The sequence below is a fragment of the Narcine bancroftii genome, chromosome 5 (genome assembly GCF_036971445.1).
Source record: "Narcine bancroftii isolate sNarBan1 chromosome 5, sNarBan1.hap1, whole genome shotgun sequence".
Lineage (NCBI taxonomy): Eukaryota > Metazoa > Chordata > Chondrichthyes > Torpediniformes > Narcinidae > Narcine > Narcine bancroftii.
Window position 1 is genome coordinate 23,633,904 of NC_091473.1, and position 23,184 is coordinate 23,657,087.

Here is a 23,184-nt window from a genome sequence, read left to right on the forward strand (position 1 = left end):
GCATAATGAAATTCAATCATGTTTACGTTTAGAACAAATCACATATAATTTGCAAAATAATTATTCTTTTTTTGAGAAAATGTGGAATCTGTATTTGGAATATATGAATTTAGATGTTGTAATTTTTTTATTTTGATTTTGATTGCTGAATTGATATATTGCAACCTAACCCACTTTCTTTGTTTATAAATACTTTTTTTGTCTATATTAAGCTCCGAAGGGGGGGGGCGAGGGATAGTAAGGGGTGGGATAGTAGGGAGGAGGGTGGGTGGTGGGGGTAGATTTAGATGGGTTTGTTTTTCTTTGTATTTTACATCTGTATTTTGTAAAATTTTAAATAAAATTTTCAAAAAAAAAAGGTTTGGTTACTTACCTTGACAGAGGTGGGTGAATAAACTAGAATACTGATTCACATGTTGTAAATAGTCACTTATCCCCAGGCTAACTTCAAGTGCCGTGAGCAACACATTTAAACCTTAAATTGTAGTTGACCTCTGCATTGCCATTTACAGTTGCCACATGGCCCAATGATTTCTGATGTACAGATTTGCTGAACAGCAAACTCTCATGCAGTGAATTAACTTTCCACAGGACTTGCACAGTTGCCCTTGGTGGGAACTGACTGTGGGGCTAGCTTGTCACAACAATAATAGTGACTTTGTGTTCTTTTATCTTGATGTTGTCTATTGTTCTTTGCCGACAGATTTGAGCAAAAGGTTCTGCCCCACTCTATCACCTTTGATCCATTCACAATGATATTGTGATCTTTCAACCCATGCTGACCTATTCTCTAAAAAAAAGTGCTGATATTTTAGTACCCTTGCCCAATGCAATATTCTTCCTCTATGCTTTAATGATCAGGGTTTCAGCTGTCACACAAGATCAGAAAATCTACATTTGACACATTGGCATGGACATGTGCAAAATTGACCAATTGTTTGGTGCAATTGACTCAGCACAAGAAAGGCTCCAGTCATTGAATTAAGGATCAACAGCAGAAGGACATTCTCTGTGGTGATCACGGACAAGGAAGTGTTTAAAGTTACAACAGGTGCAATTAGTTTATCAGTCCTCATCACCAATGTAAACTGTGACCGGCAGGTTTTTGATGTGTCTTGTGAAGACAAACAAGGACTACAGTATTTTATTACCACACCCAAGACACTGGTCATACACCAACTTAAAAGGAAATGTACAACTCCCACAGCAGTAAACAATACTGCTCCAGAGATCTGGGAAAAATTGAAACCATCAGCATTGTCTATACAGAACTAGCACATTTTCCCTTTGACTACATCCTTTTCTGCCAAGTGCTTTGAATATTTTCCCATAGTCCAAAGACTTGCTGAAAAGTTAAGTGGCTGGTCTAAATTACCCAGTGGCAAAAGAACCACAGGGAGTCAATCAATGTGAAAGAGATAACGGGGGGCAGGGCTACAGGGGAAAGGGGATATTCTGATATAGATCCTGTGGTCTGTTTGAGCCATAAGCAGCAATACCAGCATTATTTCTTTGGCTTGGCTTCGCGGACGAAGATTTATAGAGGGCATTATAACAGCAGCACAACGGACACACGTTCTTCACCCAGACTACATTCTGTGCCTTTTAAACTCACCACATAATTTCGTGCAAGCATGAAATATACATTTATCACCTGAGTAAGGGATGGCAGTAGGTGGCTCATGCTGGTGTCAAGACCTGGTCACTCCCTCCAGAACGTCTAGGAAGACAGAACATGTGGAAGAGGGGCTGGGCGGAAAGGTGTGATTGTGTAACCAAACACTAGGCTCCTGGTCAACTTGTCTGTGAAACAATTCTCCCAAATTCTAAAACTTAACATTTAAATTTAATTTTTTTAATATTTACATACAGCACGGTAACAGCCCTTTTGGCCAACGAGCCCATGCCATCGCTTAATTACACCCAATTAACTTACAATCCCTTGTATGTTTCGAACAATGGGAGGAAACCAAAGCCCCCGGAGGAAACCCATGCAGATGTGAGGAGAACATACAAACTCCTTACAGATAATTTGATATCCATGAAGCCACATAGAATTATGCAGATCTTGAGAATTCCAATGGGAGGGTGCAGTCATTCGCTGTCTCTCATTAGCCCAAGCTTCTTGGAATATAGTCAATTTCAACCAATTTCTCCAATCAATAAAAAACATTAGATAAACCAAGAATTGCACTGTAGTCCTCCAGAATGGAGGACCATCGCCTTCCCAAGATCGTGTTATATGGCGAGCTCTCCACTGGCCACCGTGACAGAGGTGCACCAAAGAAAAGGTACAAGGACTGCCTAAAGAAATCTCTTGGTGCCTGCCACATTGACCACCGCCAGTGGGCTGATATCGCCTCAAACCGTGCATCTTGGCGCCTCACAGTTCGGCGGGCAGCAACCTCCTTTGAAGAAGACCGCAGAGCCCACCTCACTGACAAAAGGCAAAGGAGGAAAAACCCAACACCCAACCCCAACCAACCAATTTTCCCTTGCAACCGCTGCAATCGTGTCTGCCTGTCCCGCATCGGACTTGTCAGCCACAAACGAGCCTGCAGCTGACGTGGACTTTTTACCCCCTCCATAAATCTTCGTCCGCGAAGCCAAGCCAAAGAAGAATTATAGATGTCCATGTTTCCAAAGGTTATTATGTAAATTTATATTTCCAGCTAAGACTTCACTGGTGATGTAAAGGCTATGTTACTCAGACAGTTCTGTCTGCTCGACTGCCTGATGTCCCAATATCAGACTTGGAAAGATGAAAAAGAAAAACAGGCCATGAGCTTGTGCTAGATATCAGGACATCAGACAGTCCAGCAGGCAAGACTCTCTGATTAAACACATCAGAATCAGATCAACTTCACGGAGGTCAATATGAAGAAAAAGTTCTTAAATGAGAATAGCAACTAGACTTTATATTTAAATGAGGTAGTTTAAATGTATTGACTTGTTTGCCACTTTGTATGAAAGGATTTAAAGTCATTTATCTCTGGTGATGTATCAACATTTACAAGTTTTAAGTGTCAGTAATATTATTGATAGCTTCAGATATCCAAGCCATTGTGCATTTGCAATTGGATGCCTGTGATAGAAGGCACTTTAGTGCAGATCTTCCAGGATAAGATTGCACCTGGATTGCACTGAAATGGGTGACTTGATTTGAGTGAACATTTATTCAGTTTGATATCCACAATTGGCATTGGCAGCAAGATTAGTGCAATGCAGTTACAGCACCAGCGATTTGGACCTATGTTCAAATTCCACACTGCCTGTAAGTTTGTTCATTCTCCTCATGTTGTATGGGTGTTCCCTGGGGGCTCCAGTTTCCTCCCACCCTTCAAAATGTACTAGATGTGTAGGTCATTGGGTGCAATTGGGTGGCACAGGCTCATGGAGTGAAAGGGCCTGTTATAGTCACAGTAAAGTTGTTTTCCTGTCTGGATTGCAGGATAAAAAGTATCTCAGGGTAGTATGTGATGTCATGCATGTACTCTGGCAATAAATCTGAATGTTGAACTTTGACTAACCAGAACAAAATACCCAACAAATTAATCAGCATCTATTGAGTCAAGAAAGGCCCCACTTGTAAAAAGTTAAGGATTCTACTTACAATTCAAGTGTTAAATTGCTAATCCTAACTAATCCCTTCAGCATTGCAGTCCCACAATTGAAAGCTGCTCTACAGATGTGCCATTTGTTCACTGTAAAATCCAGTCTAGATTCATCACAAAACAAGTGGATGAGTTAACTCAACTGTAAAAGTAAAACCTCAAATCTGCCCTCAATTACCCAATTTTGAGTTCAACAGATGGGACAATGGGTGATGAACCAATGTCAGAAATGGGAATGTATTCAATGGAGGTAGTAGCAGGTTCAATATATGTGTTTTTGAAATAAATTGGATTAGATAAGTTAATGGGCCCTGATGTTGGAGCTTCATCCATTTTGAAGGTGTACTGAAAAATTGATAAATACTTCCAAATATTCCATGGTGATTCTAACTTACAAGGTAGCAAATGTTTCCTCATTAATCAAGAAAGATGGAAAAGATAATACAAATTATAGAGCACTGATCAGATTTTGCTCATACCTTGATGAAGGGGCTCCGCATAAAACAGAAGTTATGTATCTTTATCTTTGCTATATAAAGTACACTGTTTGTCCTGCTGACATTCGCCAACATTGTGTTTTTACTTCAATCACAGTGTCTGCAGGCTTTCATGTTTCATGTTTTACTTCTATTTTAGATATCGATGTTACCATTTACTTAGCATTGAATCTAACATGGCATTTAGGGAATAATAAGCATGTGATTTAAAAAAAAAACAGAAATCCTATTGGATAAGTCTCTTAAGTTGTATGTGGGTTGTCTCTTCTCTTTGGCTTGGCTTCGCGGACGAAGATTTTATGGAAGAGGGTAAAAAGTCCACGTCAGCTGCAGGCTCGTTTGTGGCTGACAAGTCCGATGCGGGACAGGCAGACACGGTTGCAGGGGAAAATTGGTTGGTTGGGGTTGGGTGTTGGGTTTTTCCTCCTTTGCCTTTTGTCAGTGAGGTGGGCTCTGCGGTCTTCTTCAAAGGAGGTTGCTGCCCGCCAAACTGTGAGGCGCAAGATGCACGGTTTGAGGCGTTATCAGCCCACTGGCAGTGGTCAATGTGGCAGGCACCAAGAGATTTCTTTAGGCAGTCCTTGTACCTTTTCTTTGGTGCACCTCTGTCACGGTGGCCAGTGGAGAGCTCGCCATATAACACGATCTTGGGAAGGCGATGGTCCTCCATTCTGGAGACGTGACCCATCCAGCGCAGCTGGATCTTCAGCAGCGTGGACTCGATGCTGTCGAGTGGGTTGTAACTAGCAGCTAAAAGAGCAGGGAATCCAGCAGATGAAATGTATTTAGACTTAAAGGCCTTTCATGAGGTGCCATAAAACAAGAAAGGATACCAAAGAATTGGGTAATAAGTGGGCATGGGTTGAAGAATTGTTCACAGGTCATTCAAGTTGGGAGGCTCTGCCTAGTAGACTGCTGCAGGGATCAAGGGAGCCCCTTTATCTATATCAATGATTGGGATGTGTGGTCCAAGGCCAGACCCTCAGGGGGAGAGATAATAGGCTAATTAAGTGAGCAAGGACATAGTGGGGAATACAATGTGAAAACTTGGGAGTTCATCCACTGTGGAAGTGAAATGGAAAGGCAGAGCACTAGAGATTTAGAGATAATCTCTCCCCAGTCAGTGAAGTAAGTGATGTGTCCAGCAATGAGGTCCATGGAATTCCTATGTGGTTCAAGGAAACGTGCCATCCTGCACCTGACTTTGGTAATTCCACATCCCTCACTGTAGTTGATCAAATGACCCTAAAATGGCCCATGAAAACTCAGCATAGGGGACAGCTAGGGACCAACAAAGGCCCTCAGATGTTGTGATATGGTAAAAACACAAACGCTGGTGGAACTCAGCAGGATCTCGCAACATCCATAGGATTGACATTTCAGGCTTGAGCCTTCAAGTTATGAGTACAAGCAGGCACGTGTCTGAATTAAAAAGTTGGGGAGAAGGAAAAAAGGGAGGGGGGAGAAGCACAGACCAGCAGATAAACAGTCTTAATTGAATATGGCTGGGACACAGGAGAGAAGGAAGGGGTGTTTCCTTTTGGTTCGGTGGAAGCAAGGTTGGTGGAAAAGAGACAGGGAAAAGGGGAGAAAGAGAGACAGGACTTGAGGAAAGGAGACATAGGGGAAGACAGTTGTTCTTCCAATTTACGGGTAGTCTCAGTCTGCTCAACAGAGAGTGCCAGACTGAGATCACTTGAATATTGCAAGAACTCCTCCATACTCCAATCGGATGGCATTGACATGAACCTCTGGTTGTGTTAGTCCCCCCCCCTCCCCCCCCTCCCCCCCCCTCCCCCCCTCCCCCCCCTCCCCCCCCCTCCCCCCCTCCCCCCCTCCCCCCCCTCCCTCCCCCCCTCCCCCCCCTCCCCCCCTCCCCCCCCTCCCCCCCCCCTCCCCCCCTCCCCCCCCTCCCTCCCCCCCCCTCCCCCCCCCTCTCCCCCCCCTCTCCCCCCCCTCTCCCCCCCTCTCCCCCCCTCTCCCCCCCTCTCTCCCCCTCTCTCTCTCCCTTAGTTCTGCTTCCACAGATCAAACTGTGCAAATCTGCATTTCGACATCAAACTTCCCTATGTCTCTCTCTCTCTCTCTCTCATATTCCCCTGTCTCCTTTCCCTAGATCTGCTTCCATAGATCAAACTGTGCAAAATCTGCATTTCAACATAAAACTTCACATTTTTTACATGAGAAAACATAATTGCACAGAGAACAGACATTCTGCAGTCAATTATGGTCTATTTTCTTAAAACAAAATCTGAAATGCACCCAAGAATAGGAATAGTGCAAGTACAAGCTGGAATAGAACTACAATCTTGCACCCTAAGGTAATATCCAGCACATTCTTGACTAGTTTTCCACACTGACCTAGATAAGCTTTGTTAGTATGAGTTAACTGTATTATTGCTGCACAAGTTCCTTTTCCCCCTTTCTATCATTGCATAAATCAAACTGATTTCAGATACTTTATTCCTACTCTTCCCCTGCCTGCTGTCTGCTGGGCGCAAGTAACAAAAGGCAACAGTCGTGAATATTGTTACTGCATTTATAATTATGTAGCTTGAGGACTTGAGAAATACAATGAACAAATGAGGAAGGTGGAAAGGAAAATACACAAAATATTTTTTCTACCATAATCAGCTACTGCAGAACAATTTGAGACTTATTTGATTTGTGCTAAAAATACATTAAATGCAAAGCATTTATCTCACGTGGTCAGGTGAAGGTTACTACATACTTTTGTCAGCTAGAATATACCATTGCCTGTGGCATTACTCAATGCTGCAATGTTCAATTGCCTGTAAAGTGTCCCTTCTAAAACTTCATCTTGCATACCAGTCCAAGAGTTTAGGTGTACAGGTAGTCCTGACTTACGACAGTAATCGGGATTGATGGATTGGTCACATCTCAGAATAGATGCAAGTCAAAAGTACCAAAACAGTAATTTTTCCTCCAGGTTTTCTTTCAGAGGCAAATTTATGGAATACCCAATGCGAAACAAACAAAGACCACCTTTGCAATGAGCAGGAATTAGGATCAGATATCCAAAGTTAATTGGTGAACAAATCTGAATGTGCAAAGTCAGACTGCCCCCGAAAAAAGTAAGATTCAAGTCACATTTCAAGATTTAGCTTGTTAGAGAGATGCAATTTCTGTTTGGATTGACTTTAACAGAAACATCCCCATGCCTGTCAAGAATCACAGCAAGTGATTTACACAGGCAAAGAGCAGTTCTACCATCTGCAGCCAGCTGCAACACATTTTATCTTGCATATCCACAACTCCAAAGTGACAGGGCGAAAAAGACAGTTCGTCTTTTTTTTGCTCTCTTGGACTATATGACACTCAGGCAATAAACAATACCCTTATAAAAGTTAATTTAAGCAGTGAAGCATTTTATTTTGAATTCGAATACTGATGAGTAAAATGTCACAGAAATCCATTGTGTTCGATTCAGCCATTGTGAATATATTCAAATGAAACTCTGGTCCCTTTATAATATTTTGAATTGAACTCAGCAACAGGGAAATTACAGTCCTGATGTAGAGACCCTGCTCAGTGCAGCCAAAATCTCTGCAGATCTGACATTAAAAGTCTCCTCTCTTCATTAGGCAGCAGTTCAAGAGTAGAGTATGAATAGCTGCGGTCGACATTGTCGCAAGATTAAGCGATGCAGGAACATGGCTGGCCACATGGATGGCACACAAGAATGGATGCCATTGAGAAATAAGCTTGTTTATACTTGGTTTCAAGAATTTTAAACCCCATATCACTGAAGGTTTCAAATGGACAAATTAGAAGTGTTAGACTAGGGTACATTTTGTTTGCCGTTTTGAATAAATACCCACGCAGCAATCCAAAATGTCACCTCACCAAGAAATGCTGGATTCTAGTATTTAAAACATTCATAAACATTAAAGCATTTATAAATATGCAAAGTGCATCAGAAGATACTCATTACTGGGGTAAGGAAGGAAGAATCCAAGGGTTCAAAGCATGCAGAAAACAAATACAATTAAAGGTCTCCAACTTCTTCATTGCAAATATGTGGGGAAGCAGTTATGTGGAACAGCTTAAAAGGGAATATTTGACATTTTAAGTCTTCCTAAAGACAGTAGGATACAGGATCCTTTATCTGGATAGAAGGGAATATCAGGGAAAGAGTTTACTCAGTCAAATCTCAGCGGATTTTTGGCACAGTTCAAGAGTATTGCTTATGCAGCTGCAGTGATTACCTTTTGGGAATTATGACTGCACAATTCTTGTGTTAAAAAAAAACTTTGGAAGATGGCTGATAATCAGCAGTGACAACCAGAATAGATAATCCAGTTTCTGTTTACATGGAGTTTGTAACCAGTCACCTGAGCTCAACCTAGCATGAACCGGCAATGTGATTGGAGCCAGGGAATATTACAGCACAGAAAACAAGCCATTCAGACTTTCTAGCCTGTGCCGAATTATGATTCGGCCTAGTCCCACTGACCTGCACCCAGTCTACAGCCTTCCATACTGCTCCCATCCATGTACCTGTGCAAATTTTTCTTATATGTTAAAATAGAGCCCGCATTCGCTCCCACCACTCTCTGCATGAAGAAGTTTCCCCTAATGTCCCCCGTAAATTTTTCCGCTTTCACCCTTAACCCATGTCCTCTGGTTTGTTCCTCACCAGACCTCAGTGGAAAAAGCCTACTTGCATTTATTCTATCTATACCTCTCATAATTTAGTATACCTCTGTCAAATGTCCCTTCATTCTTCTAGCTCCAGTGAATAAAGTCATAACCTGTTTAATCTTTCCTGTAACTCAGTTCCTGAAGTCCTGGCAACATCTGAGTGAATCTTCTTTGCACTCTTTCAATCTCATTGATATCTTTCCTGTAACTAGGTGACCAAAATAGCACAAAATATTCCAAACTTGGCCTCATCAATATGGTTATACAACTTTACCATACCATCCCAACTCTTGTACTCAGTACTTCGATTTTTGAAGGCGAATATGCCAAAAAGCTCTCTTTATAACCCTATCTACCTCTGCCACAACTTTCAGGGAATTATGTATCTGCATTCCCAGTTCCCTCTGTTCGACTGCACTCCTCAGTGCCCTACCATTTACCATGTATGTCCTACCTTGGTTTGTCCTTCCAAAGTGCAACACCTCACACTTATCTGCATTAAGTTTTATCTGTCATTTTTCACCCCATTTTTCCATCTGGGCAAGATCCCTCTGCAAGCTTTTGAAAGCCTTCCTTGCTGTCCACAGGACCTCCAGTCTTTCTTTGAAAACTCATCCAGGCCACTGATATAGATGACAAACAACAATGATCCCAGCACTGATCCCTGAGACACACCACTAATCAGAGGCCTCCATGGAGAAGCAATTATCCACTACTACTATCTAGCTTCTCCCGTCCAGCCATTGCCGAATCCAATTTACTACCTCACCGTGAATACCGAGCGTCTGAACCTTCCTGACTAACCTCCCATGTGAAAGCTTGCCAAAGGCCAAAGTCCATGCAGATAATATCCACAACTTTTCCTTCATGAAATTTCTTGGTGATGACCTAAAAAAAATTGTAAATTTAGAATGAAATGTAGTGGATTCAAATCAAGCTATAGAACTGGAACACATGAACCTAGTTGATGTGACAACTCAGGACACATGGGAAAAAGTTTGCATTTTGATGGATGGAGTTGGAACTTTGTGGACTGCAATCATCTAGAATCTCAATTATTCTCCACTATTAGCTCAGCATCTATTAAGAGATCTATCTTATCACGAAGACAGACCAAGAATCTGCCTTCTTGCAACACCAGATGTACCCAAGTTGGCTTGTCAATCCCTCAATGGAATCTTCCTATATGAAGGAGGAAAATGTGACAGTCAGCTCATTTATAGCACTTTTTTTGCAAGCTGCCCGTGTGGCATGCAAAACTAAGCATTTCACCAAGTCCTCTGCACGTGTGACAATAAACAATTCAATTATTGTACAATTTATTTTATGCAGCATGTTAACAGACATTTCCCAAGGATATCAAGAACTTTCGCTGTTTCATCTGATGACCTGTTGGCTGAGGAAGGGGGAGGGGGAGGGGAACATCAGCACAAATGATATACAGGATCATCCAGCATGGAGACAGGTTCTTGATACTGACATCAAAGAATCTAACAATTGCCTTTTGTGCAGGCCAGGTTAAATAAATTACTACACAGCTTTCTACGCTTTATGGGTTTGAATGTCACACCCATAGATTTATTGCCCCTGCAGGAGGTAAAGATTTGTTACAAATGGAAATAGCAGGCACATACATACAATGTACAAGAGCTGCATTGGTCTTTCCTGGAGAAACTCCTTTCATTCTTGCTGGGATTTTCTTCAGCTTACACTGAAAGAACGAGAATACCTAGAAGGAATTCCAGATGGCGTCTGTGACCAAGCCACATGGCATATCTCACCAATAATAATAAAAATATGTAATAATAAAACATATGCAGAGGGGAGAAAGTGGTTGTTCATTAATTTCCTCACTTTAAATTGACTGCAGCATAACCAAACCCTTTTAAGATGAGCTTTCTCTGATCAGAAATTGTTGTTGCTCTCAATAAATAGGGTCTCAACAAGAAAGCAAGTTGTAAAATCAAAAAGACACGTGACAATACAATTTTCCTGAGGCAGTTTTATGAAAAAAAGCAACAAGGAATTTCATGAAGTAATGGGTTCACAAAATTATTTAAACCCAGGACGGACTTCAGAATAATTCTTTTGAATTGATCCCATATTCCCACATTTAAATGGTAGTTGCCCACCCAAGCTATTTCTAAAATTTGTATTAGTGGCAAAACAACATCATCTATAATCTCAACAAGCTGTATTAACCATCCATCGAATCAATTATATTGATAGGTTATTAAGACAAGAAGATCGATTCTCTGCCAGGGCATTTACCAGCATACTATCCTCTACTGACCATTGCTGCCCTGAACTCTGATTAGGGGCCGCACAGTTAGCGTAGTGGTTAGCGCAATGCTCTTTTACAGTGACCAGGATTAAATCTGGTGTTGTCTGAAACGAGTTTATATGTTCTCCCCATGCCGGCTTGGATTTCCTCAGGTTACTCCCACCATTCAAAAACGTACTGTGGTTGTAGGTCAATTAGGTGGCACTAGCTCATGAGCCAAAGGGCCTGTTACTATGCTATATGTCTAAATTTAAATATAATTTAAATGTAGCCCAGACCAATGCTAAACTGTTGAGTATTGTGTCTGCATTTCATTCCATCCCTATGGAGCTCTATAAATGCCACCACTGTCTACTTCAAGAATAAACGAAGGGACATCCGCACAGTGCTCATGCTTGCCAGGACAACCAGACACGTGGACTGTGAAGTCTTTGTTTCTGGTCACATTTGATGCTGTTACTGAAACAGCTTCTCTTCAGCTAATTAAAACACTCAATTAATGAATTGAACTCAAACAGCATTTCAGATTAAAAAGTCAGTTTAATAACAAAAAAAAAACAAGAAAATAGAGATTGAACAGTTGAAGACAAAGGGATAAAATTGTGACAAGAATGCTATGATTTGGAGGCTACAATCAATTATTCACCAGACAACGAAGTACCGAAAAAAAGTGATGCTAATAAGCTGTAGATCGAACAGTGTTAAAAGCAACTCAAATAACTGACACTGTGTATCCCATGTATATCCAACAACATTAATAGAAAACCAAAAGCGGTTATTGCAGCATTTCAAATTTAATAACAAAATCACAAATTATAGTAAGCAGTGCTCTGGTAAAGTGGCAGGAAGATGAGAATTTGGAGCAAGTGTCCAATTAACCCTCAAGTCTTTCCTTTCTCTGCTGCTGTATTCAGTTCTTCTTGTTATGGTCCTTCATGCCATTTATAATATCTTGTTGACTTCTGAATTGGGGATTTGATCGATTTACTTTTTTCCCCCAACAAGTAGAAATTGCCCCTCAATTTAATTCCATCACCCTAACCAGCCAGAAGCACCAAATTGAGCGGTGACATACTCCTGGATAGTTACTAATGTTCTTTTCCACTGTTAAAGATTCTCACTTGGTTAAAAACAAAGTATGGCAGTTCCTTCAGGGGGTCACTGGGATTAAGATTGGGGCAGAATTGGGGATGAAGAGTTTTGATGTTTCCATGACAACTTCCATTGACAGTTGAATTTGCTTCCCAAATGAAGCAGAAAAGGATTCTTTTTAAAACAGAACAGTTCATTTAAATGCATTCATTGCACCAGTTTCATTTAATAGCTCGGTTTAAAAAATCTTTAACTGGTAGATTCCATGACCTAAATGGCGGCTGACTCAATTTCTTCAAGCTTTTGATTCAAAGTAGTTCATATAAAGATGAGAGGGCGACCAAGGCTTAAAATGTGAAAGACAAACTTATTGCTAATATTTCAAAGTTCTTCTCTTATAAATAAACTTTTGTGTAGAACTAAGACAAGTAATCGCTGTCTGGACAAATGATTTGGAGGTCGAGGACATGTAGCTTAGATAACCCATGTTGAATTTAATGGCTTCCTTTAAACCCTGCCTTATGATTATTTAATCCATTCAAACTTCTGTTCACAGCGCGTGGCCCCAGAATGAGGTTAAACTCTGTTTAATGCATAACGAAAGAAAATGAGCTTACTCTACAATTTCCAAAGGCAAATGATTTCTGCACTGTTGCAAATGTTTTGGCCGAGTTATGATGAATTGGTGAAAAGAATCAAGCAAGATCAAATTGGCACCTTAATGTTTTAAATCGAGTTAAATAAAAGTAACTATTTCACTGCAGAGTTTTTCATAACACAATTCAACACCCTCACAGAACCTGACGATAGTGTTAATCGTATGCTTTCATTCCTGGTAGACATAGCTGCATATGCCTTCATCATGAAATAGAGGTCACTTGCACTCAGTACCCCCTGCTGAAATTTCTCGCGCTAATGCAGAAAGCCAGCCAAAGGAATTTAGATGACTTCATTAATATTTATTCAACAGCATAACAATGTTGGAAAATGGCAAGTCAAGATCAGTGAACTGGTACCCTCAATGGCATCTAACTAGTTTTCAGTCTCCCTATCCCCCCACCACCATCTAACACCAACACTTTGGCAAGAAAGCAAGCAAATTTTTTGTAATTACAGCATTAGACTATCAGAATTCTAAACAAGATCCATGCTGACTACCCAAGCCCGGACATGCATTTATGATAGACAAAATGATTGATGGATTTTAAACTCACTGAAATGGATGCAACACAATAAGCAAGGAGGCTCTGCCATCAGCTGTGTTACAATTGCTCACAGATTATTTCTTCAGGTGCACAAATTGCATTTTACTGCTCTTTTAGGACATCCCAAAAGGGTGGTGTAGTCAGTGAAGTACTTCTGTAATATAATTACTATTGAACAACCACAATTTTCGTACAGTCAAACTGCACAAACTAAGCATCTACAAATGGAAATTTTCCAGCTAACAGCAAATACTAGTTCAAATCCACCTCATAACTAGGGAAAAATAAACTCAAGCAAAATATTTGGAACAATGAATTACTGAATTTATTGTAAAAGTTTCTCTGATTCATTAATATTCTCTCAGGGAAGGAGATTTTCCATTTTTACAGTCTGCCTATACAACTCTAAACCCACTAAGATGGTTAATGCTCAACTATCCTATGAAATGGACAAACATGCTCTAGTTCAGGGAGCTTTTTGGTATGAACAACAAATACCAGCCATACCACTGATGTACAAATTCCCTGATGGAATAACAAAACATCAGATATTTCGTTATTTGCGACGTCAACATTTGCCAAGGCACCAGGGATCATTTTCAAACTATTGCTTTGTGATCTTTACAAGACAGCAAATCTGGCTCAGGCAGTACCGCACTCTGAAGTTGTACTCAAGTCTGTGGAGTGCAACTTGAGCCTACTGACGAACAAGAGGGCAACCCTATCTACTGGACAAGGTCTCTAAATTACTGATAACATCATAAAATCTAATCCCAAGTCTATGAACACATTTCATGTGCAAATTGGTTGGGACTGAAGAGTTGTCTGCAGCACTTGTCCACTAGACAAGGCAATGGACAAACAGTTAGACATTGCAAAGTTATTTCAGAGAAGGATAAGAAGGCATCTGAGATGCAGCGAAAGTGGAGAGCACAGTATTGTTACTATTTGAAGTGATTTGCTCTAATTAATGTTTTAACTACCAAATGTGGACAGGCATTGGTAAGGCATTAAAATCTATAATTAGAATTTGACACTAACAACTATCACTGGCTAAGTTCACATCTTTAAACTGGATGAGGAGATCATTTTCTGGGGGAAAAAACGAATGCATTGAACTGAAACCTATCCCTGGTGTAAACATTTCCGAGCACCACTGAAATGCAGAATTTTTTTTTAAAAAAGTAAATTTAAATATTCAGATGCTAAAAATCACAATAGGTGGCAGTAAATTAGATATAATTGACATTGGGGGATAAATAAGCAAACACTGGGTTGCATTTCAATGTTGTATTTGGAACCCAGCATTGGCCAAAATAAAGGAACTGGCCACTATTCGCTTTTACTGCTTCAGGAAGTCTTTCTGAATAATTGCAGGTTCTGCCGATAAGAGGACCTGGGTGATTGCTACCAAGGCACTGTCCAAGCAAAGCAACTTAGGAAATTGCAGAATCAACTCAAAACACTTCCAGAGACTAACTCCACAAGCTCCTTCAATCTGTGTGAACACAAACATGTGGTTTTTTTTTGGAGGCCAAAATAAATTCTAAGAATAAAGAGCAGCATGCTTGAAAACAGAGACACAAGTTTCCTGGAAACAAAAGAAGCTGTTCATTTTGTTCCATGCCCTGTATTTTTTTTTGGTAAATAACACTCTAATCAAGTTATTTTTGAACTTTACTTTCAAACTTGAAACATCGGTTGTCTTCTTTTCACCAATACCCCTTAATATTTCCACTTATAAAGGGGGAAAGAATCTTTGAACAAAAATAACTGACACGGAACATGTGTTGTGTGTGTCAAGCCGAAAAAGGGAAGGGGCAGTAAAAGGGAGACGGTTGGGGATGGGGGAAAGTGGATGAAGAAGAATACATCCCCAAATCGTGGTGCTTGACAGAAGCTGTTTCTTATTCTCTTCCCCCCCCCACCCCTCCCAAAGCTGCATTCTTTCCCAAGAGCAACTGCCAAGAAGAACAAGGGCAAGAGAGCAGAGCCACACTAGTCTAGTCTCCAGCAGCTGCAAGGCTTGTTTGCATACCTTGAGACAGTCCCCAGTTGGCCACTCAAGACTCTTTTGAAAAATCATCACAATGTTGGGATGCCCAACCCTTCACTCGTTTCCCTTCCCCCAAGAGAAGGTATTCCAAGAGTGGGGGAGTGGATGGGTCCCTCCCTTGACTGGTTTGAGAGCAGGTCTGGGCCCCAGTCACAGCCTGATTCACTCGTGCAACTTTGGTCCGCGAGCCCTCCTCGTCTGGTGCTGAGGTGAGGCGCCGTCTCGGACAGAGCAGGTTTCTGCCCAGTTCCTTCGGCAGCTTTAAAAGGTGACCGTTGGCTTTCCGGACCTGGAAACCCAGGGCCCACGCTGAGCTTTTCACTCCCTTTTTAAAGAGGCCCATTGTCTCTTTCGATTCTTGCCTGTGAATCAAGGCAGGAAAGCTCCTTCAACAATGTAGCTTCGTTCAAACGCAAATCAGAGTTTAGGAGAGGCAACGTGGGGGCGAGCATGGTACAGATATATAAAAAAAACCTGTGCTCAAATTGCTGGAGGAATGACAGCTCCAACACTCGTTAGGAAAGAAGAGCAGAGCCTTACCCAAGTCAACTGAAGGGATGCATCCAGCTGCACGGAGTGAAACCTGCTGGCACGGGCGCTCGGTCGGGGCTTGAGTGCAGTCACTGTGAAGGACTCCTTTAGTTCATTCCAAGCAGCCGATTTCAGCCAAATTTATTCCATCGGCTCCGGCGCGAGAGAAAGATTAAAGCTGGGAGATTCCGATTCAGTCACAGGATGATCGTTGCCTGCAGACATCGATTTCCCCGGCTGCAACAGCACGCGAGTTGTCTCGCAGCTGGGAGAACCCCGGGCGAGCCAAGGCAGGCTCTTCCCCCCACTGCCTGTGCCAGTGAGCACCTGGGACTCTATAACACAGCCGTCGACTGACTCCGAGCGCTTGATTGGTGGTTGCCCGCTGCCTATCAAGGAACACGGCCAGGCAGAAGGCCATCTGCAAAGCTGAGCGCGGATACAAAAGCGGGGCTTGCCGAGAGACAAGGGGGGAGTTGGGGCAGAGGCCAGTCATTGGAGTTGGGGCTTCCTGACATTATTATTATTTTCCCCCCCCCCCCCACCCCGTGGTGGACCGAGTTGCAAGGATGGTGGTGGCATCACCAAACGTTCCTACTCGCTCATGACAATATTGAGTTTTGCCTGAAGTCTTATCCTCCGCGTCTCAAAACTCCCAAGTCAGGACTGCTTTGGGGGGGGGGGGGGGGGTGGAGTTCACTGGTTTGATAAGATGCCCCGTCTTATTTGATATGATGCTGGGGGGGGGGGGGGGGTGAGTTCACTGGTTTGATAAGATGCCCCGTCTTAATTGATATGATGCTGGGGGGGGGGGGGTGAGTTCACTGGTTTGATAAGATGCCCCGTCTTATTTGATATGATGCTGGGGGGGGGGGGGGTGAGTTCACTGGTTTGATAAGATGCCCCGTCTTAATTGATATGATGCTGGGGGGGGGGGTGTTTACTGGTTTGATAAGATGCCCCGTCTTATTTGATATGCTGCTGGGGGGGGTGGTGGGGGGGGGGGTGAGTTCACTGGTTTGATAAGATGCCCCGTCTTAATTGATATGATGCTGGGGGGGGGGGGGTGTTTACTGGTTTGATAAGATGCCCCGTCTTATTTGATATGCTGCTGGGGGGGGTGGGGGGGAGTTCACTGGTTTAATAGGATGCCCCGTCTTATTTGATATGCTGCTGGGGGGGGGGGGTGGAGTTCACTGGTTTGATAAGATGCCCCGTCTTAATTGATATGATGCTGGTGGGGGGGGGTGAGTTCACTGGTTTGATAAGATGCCCCGTCTTATTTGATATGCTGCTGGGGTGGGGGGGGGGGGGTGGGGGGAGTTCACTGGTTTAATAGGATGCCTGGTCTTATTTGATTTGCTGCTGGGGTGGGGGGGGGGGAGTTCACTGGTTTGATAAGATGCCCCGTCTTATTTGATATGCTGCTGGGGGGGGTGGGGGGGAGTTCACTGGTTTGATAAGATGCCCCGTCTTATTTGATATGCTGCTGGGGGGGGGGGGGGGGTGGGAGGGATTTCACTGGTTTGATAAGATGCCCCGTCTTAATTGATATGCTGCTGGGGGGGGGGGGGGGTGGGGGGGATTTCACTGGTTTGATAAGATGCCTCGTCTTAATTGATATGCTGCTGGGGGGGGGGGGTGGGGGGGGAGTTCACTAGTTTGATAAGATGCCCGTCTTATTTGATATGCTGCTGGGGGGGGGGGGTGGGGGGGGGAGTTCACTAGTTTGATAAGATGCCCCGTCTTATTTGATATGCTGCTGGGGGGGGGGGTGGGGGGGGAGTTCACTGGTTTGATAAGATGGCTCGTCTTAATTGATATGATGCTGGGGGGGGGGGGTGAGTTCACTGGTTTGATAAGATGCCCCGTCTTAATTGATATGATGCTGGGGGGGGGGGGGGTGAGTTCACTGGTTTGATAAGATGCCCCGTCTTATTTGATATGATGCTGGGGGGGGGGGTGAGTTCACTGGTTTGATAAGATGCCCCGTCTTAATTGATATGATGCTGGGGGGGGGGTGTTTACTGGTTTGATAAGATGCCCCGTCTTATTTGATATGCTGCTGGGGGGGGTGGTGGGGGGGGGGGGTGAGTTCACTGGTTTGATAAGATGCCCCGTCTTAATTGATATGATGCTGGGGGGGGGGGGTGTTTACTGGTTTGATAAGATGCCCCGTCTTATTTGATATGCTGCTGGGGGGGGTGGGGGGGAGTTCACTGGTTTAATAGGATGCCCCGTCTTATTTGATATGCTGCTGGGGGGGGGGGGGGGTGGAGTTCACTGGTTTGATAAGATGCCCCGTCTTATTTGATATGCTGCTGGGGTGGGGGGGGGGGGTGGGGGGAGTTCACTGGTTTAATAGGATGCCTGGTCTTATTTGATTTGCTGCTGGGGTGGGGGGGGGGGGGAGTTCACTGGTTTGATAAGATGCCCCGTCTTATTTGATATGCTGCTGGGGGGGTGGGGGGGATTTCACTGGTTTGATAAGATGCCCCGTCTTAATTGATATGCTGCTGGGGGGGGGGGGGTGGGGGGGATTTCACTGGTTTGATAAGATGCCTCGTCTTAATTGATATGCTGCTGGGGGGGGGGGTGGGGGGGGGAGTTCACTAGTTTGATAAGATGCCCCGTCTTATTTGATATGCTGCTGGGGGGGGGGTGGGGGGGGGAGTTCACTAGTTTGATAAGATGCCCCGTCTTATTTGATATGCTGCTGGGGGGGGGGTGGGGGGGGAGTTCACTGGTTTGATAAGATGGCTCGTCTTAATTGATATGCTGCTGGTGGGGGGGGGGGGGGAGTTCACTAGTTTGATAAGATGCCCGTCTTATTTGATATGCTGCTGGGGGGGGGGGGGGGTGGGGGGGGGAGTTCACTAGTTTGATAAGATGCCCCGTCTTATTTGATATGCTGCTGGGGGGGGGGGGGTGGGGGGGGGAGTTCACTGGTTTGATAAGATGCCCCGTCTTAATTGATATGCTGCTGGGGGTGGGGGGGGGGGGAGTTCACTGGTTTGATAAGATGCCCCGTCTTATTTGATATGCTGCTGTGGGGGTGGGGGTGAGTTCACTGGTTTGATAAGATGCCCCGTCTTAATTGATATGCTGCTGGGGGTGGGGGGGGGGGGGAGTTCACTGGTTTGATAAGATGCCCCGTCTTATTTGATATGCTGCTGGGTGAGTGGAGAATTCACTGGTTTGATAAGATGCCCCGTCTTATTTGATATGCTGCTGGGGGTGGGGGGGGGGGAGTTCACTGGTTTGATAAGATGCCCCGTCTTATTTGATATGCTGCTGAGGTGGGGGGGGAGTTCACTGGTTTGATAAGATGCCCCGTCTTAATTGATATGCTGCTGGGGGGGTGGGGGGTGGGGGGGGGGAGTTCACTGGTTTGATAAGATGGCTCGTCTTAATTGATATGCTGCTGGTGGGGGGGGGGGGGGAGTTCACTAGTTTGATAAGATGCCCCGTCTTATTTGATATGCTGCTGGGGGGGGGGGTGGGGGGGGGAGTTCACTAGTTTGATAAGATGCCCCGTCTTATTTGATATGCTGCTGGGGGGGGGGGGGTGGGGGGGGGAGTTCACTGGTTTGATAAGATGCCCCGTCTTAATTGATATGCTGCTGGGGGTGGGGGGGGGGGGGAGTTCACTGGTTTGATAAGATGCCCCGTCTTATTTGATATGCTGCTGTGGGGGTGGGGGTGAGTTCACTGGTTTGATAAGATGCCCCGTCTTAATTGATATGCTGCTGGGGGTGGGGGGGGGGGGGGGAGTTCACTGGTTTGATAAGATGCCCCGTCTTATTTGATATGCTGCTGGGTGAGTGGAGAATTCACTGGTTTGATAATATGCCCCGTCTTATTTGATATGCTGCTGTGGGGGTGGGGGTGAGTTCACTGGTTTGATAAGATGCCCCGTCTTAATTGATATGCTGCTGGGGGTGGGGGGGGGGGGAGTTCACTGGTTTGATAAGATGCCCCGTCTTATTTGATATGCTGCTGGGTGAGTGGAGAATTCACTGGTTTGATAAGATGCCCCGTCTTATTTGATATGCTGCTGGGGGTGGGGGGGGGGGGGAGTTCACTGGTTTGATAAGATGCCCCGTCTTATTTGATATGCTGCTGAGGTGGGGGGGGAGTTCACTGGTTTGATAAGATGCCCCGTCTTAATTGATATGCTGCTGGGGGGGTGGGGGGTGGGGGGTGGAGTACACTGGTTTGATAAGATGCCCCGTCTTATTTGATATGCTGCTGGGGTGGGGGGGGGGGGGAGTTCACTGGTCTGATAAGTTGCCCCGTCTTATTTGATATGTTGCTGGGGTTGGGGTTGGGGGTGGGGGGGGGGGGGTGGGGAGGAGAATTCACTGGTTTGATAAGATGCCCTGTCGTATTTGATATGCTGCTTGGAAACCTACCAGCCTCAGTTAGTTGCACTGCAGTGCAGAAATCCTTCTGCCGTCTTTGTCCAAATGTCACTCACCGTCTGAAAGGAGAAACCAGGGTCAGATTCCGCGTGCAATTTAAAAAAAAATGTTTCTGTGGGTCGAAGTTGTCCAGTTAGCAAACTTAAGTTAACGTGCAAAGTAGTGACCTCCTGAAAACGAGGTTTTGTGTCTAATTTTTTGTCCCTCTGTTGTTTTTTAAAACCACAAGAGAAGTGGGTCTTTTCCCCCCTGCAGTAGCCCGAAAAAAACAAGATGATATGCTGTCTGGTAATTCTGGTGAATAGTCAATGTTTCGTTAACGCTTAAATTAAAGATCTTTGCTTATTTTGAAGGGATTGAATAAAACACATGATAGTAGATTGATTACTTTTTGAAAGTGGGAACTATCTATATCTTCTCATTACTATCTGCCCTTCTATTTTCTTTCCATTTCCACACTTGGCTACCAACACTATTATTTTGGGGAAAAAAACACAAATGCCCGAAACGTTGGTGATGGATCTTCACCTTTGCTACATAAAGGCACTATTTGACCTGCTGAGTTTCTCCAGCATTTGTGAGTTTTTTTTTCTTCACTTAACCACAGCGTCAACAGAATCCCGTGTTTTACCCCAGCCTTATTCTTGTGACTGGTGAGACGGGATTCGATGCAGATCTGTATCTGCTTGAATACTTTGAAGGTCAAATTGAGCGTCTCCAACAGAACCAAGTGTGTTTTTGCATACCTGCAGTTTTATTTTTAGTATTGTTTTCTGATTCCCTTTCGCCTCGAAATGAAAGTAGGGAGAGGTGTACTTGCAAAAGTGGGCTTCCTATGATGGGATGCTCACCCCTCCAGGGTACGTCTGGGACCTCATGGAATGAAAAATAAAATGATCTCCTGTCATTGTAATTGAGATAAACAGGAAAATAAAACACCATGATTAATTTAAAATATTAATGTTGCTGGCTGTTCTTTGTCCCCATATTGTTCAATTTATTAAGTATTAAATGATGAAGAAGGAAATCATGTGATGAAATATGCGATCATCACAGCTGGGGGATTTATATTCACTCAATTAAATAAATCTGGGTTAAAATCATGCATTCAAATTAACTGTGGTTATATAACTAACAAATTGTTAAAAGCATTTCTGGCTTCTCAGTTGGGGAAGAAAATCTGTCACTGTTGTCTGTTCTGACCTACATGTGATTTCAAACTGACACCAACTTCATTGGCTTGGAACTGCCCTCTGATAGGGCTGATTGCCTCACTGAGTAGGTCATGCATTACAATGTGCTCGAATGAGAGTTAAAACAGCATTGACCTCTGCACTGGCAAAGATGCAATTAGCCTATTTGCAATGCAAACTCTTCCTCACTAATGACTGGAAGTATGCCATAAATAGATCTGTGAATCTAGTTAAGTGAGACCAAGCTTAGAGAAGCATAGTTTCCAGCCCAAACTCCTTCATCAAAATCCCCAAGGATGTTTTGTTCCCCTGACGTGGAAATTCCACTGACATGACATGAACCTGGCAGCACTACATCCCTAAAATTATTTCTGAAACCTATGGAGTTGCATGGCATTAAACAAATATGGACAAGGTAGCCCCTTGTCATCTCAATTTTCCATTATGTGGAAAACAGGAAAGCCAACTTGGGACATTGTTCTTACCCTGTTGCAGATGCATCTGCCAATGGAACTCTCCAGAGGCAAAATCCCATCTTCACAATGAAAACACAATCATGAGACAACTTCACAGTATATCTGGAATCTGAAAATTGATGCTTTTGCTACTTTATCAGGAGATACATCCCTCACCTTATCATTGCCATCAAGCAGGGGATCAACACTGGTTCGAAGAGGAACATGGAAGAACATGAGGGGGGTGGCACAGGTGCGTCTAAAATAAGGTGCCAATCTGACAAGCAACTGCACAAAGATGGCTGTGAAATTTGCTTTGCTTTTATAATGGTGTTCCTAATAGTCGCTGATTCTATAGCCAACATATCAGATCAAAGATTTGCAGCCCTGCCAGAACCTGTTATGAATGATGAGGATTATATCATAACTAATGACAGGAAGAAGAAGTCTCCACATACATTGCCATTTACGAGCTTCATCATTCCCTATGATGGGAAATCTGAAGTGTGCAAAAGACAGAACCATGTTCACCCAAGAACAAAACACATGCCTGATAACATTCAATCCATCCAAAACATTCACTCCCTTCCCCAATGAGGCAGCATCATATACTAATTGCAGGATGCTCTGCAACAACTTGCCATAGCTTCTTTACGAACTCCTGCCAAGGCTGGATGGTCGGGCCAGCAATTACATGCAAATATCACATGGCTTGGGCCATCATACATGCCCCCATTCTGCCCCACCCACACCACATCTATAACTCCCACTGCCCGAGAAAAGTAGCCAACATATTCAAAGACTCACCCTCCTCCCATCAGGAAGAATATTCACAAGTAACATCACACCACTGACAGAGTATATAGAAATGTTTTGGGGAGATAAATTGGGAAAGGTTTGTTAGAGTAGGTGACATGAAAACACTTAAAGATCTTATTTGAAATACTGGAGACATAGTGGCTTCTCGCACCTTTTTGCAAGAGCTTTGAAGAGTGCTCAAAAGATGTCACTAATGGATTATTGTTTATCAAGAAAACAGATGAAAGAGCAGGCTGGAGCCATTATTGTCTGCAGGAGACTTGCTGTAAGAGGGTCATGTGGTTTTGCAAGCAGAGAGTCAAACAGGCTTTCTTTCAGTCTCAGAGTGAGAGAAAGAGACACACACACA

The 23,184-nt window shown here is 43.7% G+C and overlaps 1 protein-coding gene across 5 annotated transcripts in view; it reads right to left on the reverse strand.

The window, feature by feature from the left end:
* The window catches only part of lrrn1 (leucine rich repeat neuronal 1), a 142,603-nt gene that overhangs the window by 32,347 nt on the left and 87,072 nt on the right, over nt 1–23,184 (reverse strand). For 4 of the 5 annotated variants that reach the window (XM_069936949.1, XM_069936947.1, XM_069936948.1 and 1 more), the window contains one exon: nt 20,360–20,427. The gene's annotated coding sequence lies outside the window, so the exon portion shown is untranslated. Of the gene's footprint in view, nt 1–15,953; nt 16,242–20,359; nt 20,428–23,184 lie in introns of those variants that run through there. The other variant, XM_069936950.1, reaches the window with a different exon arrangement.